Raw genomic sequence first — 7,261 nt, 5'->3', positions numbered from 1 at the left:
ACACACACACACACAGACATACAAACAAAAAAACCCCCAAAAAACAAACTAACTCTTTGTCCCACCAGGTCTGGCAACCACGACCGTCGAGAGCTAGGCCGGGCCCTGGGGTAACAATCACCTTCGGGCCCCTCCTCCCCTGGCCTCACACACCCCCACCTGCAATTTAATAACCCAACAAATACAATGTACATAGTCATATTATTTATATAATCATTTTACTGATGCATATAATATTACATACCAACTTACGCTCTCTCTCTCTCTCTCTCTCTCTCTCTCTCTCTCTCTCTCACACACACACACACACACACACACACACACACACACACACACACACACATCTTCACACCCTTGGAAATGCATTTTGCGAAAGAGATGTTTGTATAAAAGCTAATCCCCCGCCTCCCCCCCTCTGCACACACACCCCAGCCTCCTTTGTCTCGTCCCCCTTCATCAAAAGTGCTGGGTGTTGTCGACACAAAATTTAATTTTTTCTGATTTACCGGGTAGTTAAAAATGAAGGTAAGATGAATAAACCAATGTCAGAAATTAAAATAAATTGAAATGTAGCATACCGTTTTTTTCTTACAACAACGGAGCCTTACGGGATTTAGCTTTAGCTAAACTGTCAATTTTTGGTTCTTTGTCTAGACTGGCCTCTATGGCCAAAATTCCATTACTTGTGAGTCTGTCTTAACGCATTGTGGACCGCAAAATGTTTTTCACCCGAGACAGGGTACTGAAGGAACGGTCAGCTTGCGCAACTGTGAATGTGACAGGCAAGGTGCAGAAGATTCTCAACATGATTACAACGTTTGGAAACAAAGCATTCAGTTTCAGGGAATGAAGTCTGCCCAGCAACTGAAGAGGCGCCAGGACATTTTCTCCAATGTTCGCTGAATGAATCACTTTCAAACGTTCCAATTCTTGCGCAAGGTCTGCTGATGCACCTGCTGCACATTCTGTGTGCAAGCTGTTTGCAAGATCATGAATAACGCCGACTCCCTCTTGGAGATATTTACACAAAACACTAAATAACGAATCGAGTTTTGTCACTGCATTATACCTTGTCGTCAAATTTTCAAAAAGGTAGTCAATGAGGACATAATAAATTTCACGTTTGAAATTGTTCTCGGGATTTTGGTAGTCTGTTACATCTTCTGCCTCGTCTACAAAAAGCGTCCTTTTCTTTTGTCGTTTTGCGGTTTCGGCAAATGAATGCTCAACCTCATAGTTATCTGCTACTAATTTGGACTCACTCAAAATTGCGTCCCATTCATCTCGTAAGCTTTTCAGATCTTTAATCAGAATATTGATATTTGTCACCTCAACGTCAAGCGTCGCATCTCGTGCTTGCAGCACTCTATTTCTGTGATCGATTGCTGTGAGGATTTTTAACCTAACAGATGCCATTATCACACATTCAAATGATGCAAAGTACTTAAAAATACCAATCAAATCTGAACGTGTTTCTGGGGGGAGGTTCATTTGAAGAACAGTTTGAACAGCTTTCGTCAGTCCCCCGATGTGAACCGCGATAGACCTGACACTGTCAACACGTGCTGACCAAGGTGTCTGAGACATACTGTGCCAAGAGCTGGGAACGTTTTACTTCAAAATTCCCCACCTTTGTGGACTGGAGCTAAAAATGTTATACAGCTTCTGTACAACTCCCATGAAAGTATGACTGTTGAACAGCTTTCTGCAGGATGCACGCCACACAAATTCAAACTATGACAGCCACAGGGAGAGTATGTGGCAAGAGAACACTGTCTTAAAATGTGAGTTTATGCACCTTTATACTGACCACAAATGTTTCTACCGTTGTCGTAGCCTTGGGCTCGGCAGTCTGTAATAAGAATGTTTTTTCATTCAGTGTATCAAGGATAATATTATTGATGTCTTCTCCTGTTTTCTTGTTACAATCTACACATTTAAGAAATTTCTCTTCTACTTTGTAGACATTTGTATCACTGTCCAAGTGAACATAACGCAAAATAAAAACAGTTTGTTCGACTCGTGAAGAGTCTAGTGTTGCATCAACGATAGTGGAGTAATATTTCGTTTCCGCTCTTTCATTCAAAATCACGTCTGTCACTTCTGATGCACAACATTGGATGAATTCATTTTGACTTTCTGGTGATAGATAGTGAACTTGAACTTGCAGACGCCTTTTTTCTTTTTGTGATTTTTCAACTTTTGTAAGATGCTCTGCAAGGAGAGGATCGTAATGGCTAATCAATTCCAGAAGTCCAAGAAAGAAGTTGTCAGATACACAGCTCAACTTGCAGCCAAAATACATGTATATTTTATTTCAAAGCTTTGTACTCTCTCTCTCTCTCTCTCTCTCTCTCTCTCTCTCTCTCTCTCTCTCTCTCTCTCTCTCTCTTCTCTCTCTTTCTCTCTTTTTTTTCTCTCTCTTTTCCCCGTGCTTGCGGGCCCCCCAAACCCCCTGGACCCGGGGCATTGCCCCCCCCTCTGACCCCCCCTCTCGACAGGCCTGCTGGCAACGCTGTCACTGAATTAGATGCAGATTATTATTTTTTTTTTGGGGGGGGGGGAAATTATTTGTCAAAGTATCGGAGATAATTCATATCTCTAGACAGAGTGATAAATAAAACAAAGAATCACACTTTGGACATAAAAATTCGCAAACTATTTCTTCTATAGCTTTATCTTGTACATTTTTAAAAATTCAGGTAACAGGACTGTATAGATATTGCTTATCTTTTGTTACTCTTGAGCGTTAGAAGGCAATGGTATAATCTGGCAAGAATCCAAAAGCTAACCAGAAAGTAAATGTGATACTTTGACGTAGTTTATTATTATTATTATTATTATTATTATTATTATTATTATTATTATTATTATTATTATTATTATTATTATTATTATTATTATTATTATTATTATTATTATTATTTGTATTATTATTAGTAGTATAATAATAATAATTTTATAATGATATCATCATCATCATCATCATCATCATCATCATCATCATCATCATCATCATCATCATCATCATCATCATCATCATTGTTGGCACCTCCCGTCCAGCTTTTAGATATTATACAAAGCTTGAAAATTTTTGAGAAAAATGATTATATATTGTTTAGAGATTTCTTTCATTTTAATTTTTTCTTGAGATATATTTACCTATATTGGTGATTTATGCTGCTCCACACATTTTATGGGGTGAAAAGGATTGTATAGTGTAAATAATTCTACTTTTGGCAGTGTCAAAGTTTTGCTGAAACTTGCCCTGCAGTTTACGATTATTTGTAAATAAATGTTGGTGTATTTGTCATTTCTCATCTCGTCGGTCGCCTGATGAAACGTGAATTCCACACGAAGCAAATTTTACAGGAGAGGGAAAACACTGATTTTCTCCATCATTTGGCGTCCAATATATAAACTAAATGAATAAATCTAATCATTTACCTTTTAGAAATATTACTGCAGTACATTTTTTGCCGTAGATGGTCATTTTTTCGAAAAAGTTTGGGATTCACGATTTTCATATTCGAATCTCGCCTGATGCGGTCGTGAATTCCACACACGATTTCATTAGTAGGGTTTTGGGAACGCGGTGTTGTATTCCCGGTTATTAGGCAGAGTGTTTTCTCTTCTTTGAGGCCCTGGTATGTTTAAAAATATATGAAAGAACGAAATACTGTTATAAGAAGGATTTTAAAAGACCAAATTAAAACTGAAAATGAAATTACAGACTGAGTGAGGCAGAAAGCTATTCATTATTTTACCACTATAAACATCTCTCACTCTTACATGAATGTGATATATTATGTAATCTATGAAATCATACTCCTTCATTTGCGTACTTTCTCTCTTTCTACCCTTCTTTCTCCAATTTATGTTAGTGTATTTCCTTTGGGGAGGGGGTGGTGGATGGGTTGAGAACTTGATTTATGTCAAAATTCTATACCCCCTGAATGACTGAATGATCATCTTTCATTATCTTACCCTTTTTGTCTCTCAGATCCTGAAAATTACTTTTTACCGTTTATAAGTAGAATGATACAGTGGTGGGGAACTGTTTGTTAAGTTTTTCTTGTCTCTAAACTTTAGAAGACCCTCCCACTCTTCGTTAGAGTTCAGTCTGAAAAGAATTTCTCCTTATGTATATCAGAGGCTTCATACTGCATTAACAGTTTGGTCTTCGTGGCAAAAACCAAGGAGGTTCGTTGCTATAATTATAAAAATTGCAGTTCTGAAAAAGTCTTTTATTTAAAGCCACCGCCCAATGACGCCGTGCATACTTTCTACATGCATGAGTGTGGCCTCTAATAAGATTTTGTATTCAATTTCGGTGTTTGCTTTAGTGGAGAGGGCACCTACGGCATTAGAAATAGATACAATTTTGTGCTGATACACACACACACACACACACACACACACACACACACACACACACACACACACGCACACACACACACACCCCCGTAGCTGTATAATAATGAATATATTGTTATAACCTTCTATGCATTTGTCCATCAAACAACTTGTGAATTCATTTGCAATCAAACCACCTTGTGCCTTTTGTCATAAGTAATAGATGGCACCAAATGAGGTCGCATTGAAGATTATGTGCATATTTCTGTAACAAGAGCTGGATGAATTAATAGACAATGACAAAAGTACACCCTGAAGATTCAGGCAAATCATCACAAGGTCTTCTTGCCTAAGAGCAAAAGTTTTTATCCATTGCGTGCCTTTTCTTTGTCATGTTCTTTACTGACATGTGAAGTTCTCACTTAGTCTGGCTGAGGCTGTCAAGACTCAAAACTCACGCACAATTCATATTGATCTCTTTTTGACTCATAGATCGACATGTTCTTTTCATCTAGCACATATTTGAGTAGCCTGACATACGAGGCAGATTGTCCCTGACCAGTGCTGGCGGTTTCAAGATCCGAAAGATTACAGAATCAGGGATCAAGATACAGTTTTCCAGAGCTTTGCTGGCATCAGCGAGTGGGAACCTTCAGAAGCATGTCCACAGATGGGAAACAGAAACTCCTTGGCTTGCACGTCCCTTGTGGATTGTTTGGTGGTGCAGCTGGGCTGCGCTCTTCTAAAGCACTCTTTACAAAGTTCTGGAGGATCCATGCTGTCATCAACAAGTGCCCGAAGAAGATCCTCAGGATCAGATGGACAGACAGAGTCACCAATGAGGAAGTAATGACCAGAAAATTTTCAGACAGAAGAAAGCAGTGGAGATGGATTGGACTGAGCATACCATTTGGAAATCAGGCAGCTATATAACAAAAACGTTTTAATTTTGAGTCAACAGCTTAAACGATCAAGGAAAAACCATGTGGAACCTGTAGAAAAGTCGCAGAGAATGATGAACAGAAAAGTGGAAAGACATTTGAAAAATATGAAGAAGTTAGCCCAGGGTAGGGAATAGTTGAAAGAGTTTGTCCGTACGGGGTGAGCCAGGTGATGATGAAACTGGCATGGGCTCCTCTAGAGCAGTTTACAATGGGTGAGCCCGGTCATAGATATACATCCTGCAAACTTTGATCTTCTGGTCATTCTGTTTCAGATAATAAACCCAAGATTGCATCTTTCATCTTGGTGTATTGCCTTTGCTTGAATTGTACTTTTTTGTGTTGAGTATACCGTTTACATAGGACCTTCTGTCTCCCCGTGTCAAAGTCCAAACAAAGACAAAGATAGTTGTTCAGATAGTTGTTCTGGCGTTGTCTTTTAATAGTGAGTAGTCCATTGATTTAGTTGAGCAATCACATCTGGGTTTCAGTTCAACAGTTTTTCAAAATCGTCCTATCTCTTGATTTGCATTGCTTATTGCTGTCCCTCCCCCCCCCCTCTCTCTCTCTATATATATATCTCTCTTCCTCTCCTACTCTCTCGGAGGTTAAAAAAGCACCTTTGATCTGCTCCAATGCATCGTGTACTTTGAATGATACTTTTTCTTCATTGAAGTCTGGTTCTTCTACTATTTCCGTGCTGTATTTTCAGTAGATTTCTTTGACGCACAAAATGGTTCACATTGCTCGGCTTCTCAAAATTCCTGTTCTTGTTAGGGAACTCTGAAGTCAAATCAAAGAGCTTTCAATGTCAAACAAGTTTGGGTTGTGATACAACACGGAAATACTATACTTGTAATTTATACTTGACTACGTCAATTTTTAGATTTTAAAAATTTATTTATTGCTAACGATCAAAATTGTATAACCAATACTAGAAGGGCACACACATTGCACATTCGAATTTGAGAGTCATTGTGAACAATACCCGTCTTGCATCTAGGAAATACACATTTTAATTATGTGATAGAGAGGTTTTCCCGCAAAACGAATACAGTCAACATCATAATTTATAATCTTTGGCCTGGAAACCCTGAATACTGACTGACAATTATGTTTGCTCAACGCAGTCGCTCATATTTCAATGGTCTAAAGAGGCGTTCACGGCGCCAACGGTCAGCCTCGCGAGTCATAAACCGACTGATGAGATCTTGAATTCCACACAGGTGTGGGATTCACGTTTTCATCAGGCGACTTTTGGGGCACAGCGTTTATTCACGATTTTCTTTTTACGTCAGATTACACATTTGAGTTGAGATAATTGAAAAATTCTTTTACAGGGACGTGTAACTCACCGAGCGCTATCAAAAAATGCAAAAAAAACGATTTTCGAAAATTTGTGGAATTCACGGTTTTATCAGGTGACCGACGACTGCTACTTTTAAGTTGTCTGCATTCTATATAAAATTACAAATACTGAAATTTCTTACAGATAAAGGTGCCTTTTTTGCAGTTCGTATTTCTTAGATATTGATGGGCATGATGGTGTACTCTAAAGATTGTATAAGCTTCATATTTACTCATGTATGTAATGTTCAGTCATAGCCAACTTCAGCGTCGCCCTTTTGTTTTGAAATTTAAAAAAAAACCCCAAAACTTTCTTGATTACAATTCGTCTTCAGTTTTTGTTTGCCTTTTGTACTGCTGAGTTTGCGTACTGGCTTTTCGTGCCACACGTTAAAATATGCGGGGGTCTTCATAAATATTCTCTCACGTCGAAACCAAAACTATTCCAGGACGCATGAGATAAATCCAGGAAGGCTAATTTTTAGGCTCTCGGACTCGCAACCGTAAGGTCGTGGGTTCGAATCCCGTCAAGGGCCCGACGTTGTGTCCTTGGGAAAGGCACTTTATACGAATTTTCCTCACTTCACCCACGTGGGAATGGGTACCCGGCTATAGAC

General features: G+C 38.9%; 1 protein-coding gene across 2 annotated transcripts in view; it reads left to right on the top strand.

Moving 5' to 3' along the window:
- The window catches only part of LOC101863493, an 87,368-nt gene that overhangs the window by 2,151 nt on the left and 77,956 nt on the right, over positions 1-7,261 (top strand). The window contains exon 1 of one of the 2 annotated variants that reach the window (XM_035968387.1): positions 1,448-1,784. The exons of the other annotated variant lie outside the window; for it this stretch is intronic. The gene's annotated coding sequence lies outside the window, so the exon portion shown is untranslated. Of the gene's footprint in view, positions 1-1,447; positions 1,785-7,261 lie in introns of those variants that run through there. 2 annotated transcript variants of the gene reach the window in all.

This window comes from Aplysia californica, unplaced genomic scaffold (assembly GCF_000002075.1).
Source record: "Aplysia californica isolate F4 #8 unplaced genomic scaffold, AplCal3.0 scaffold00056, whole genome shotgun sequence".
Lineage (NCBI taxonomy): Eukaryota > Metazoa > Mollusca > Gastropoda > Aplysiida > Aplysiidae > Aplysia > Aplysia californica.
Note: the sequence above shows the minus strand (reverse complement) of the source record. Positions and strands in the feature narration are given on the sequence as shown.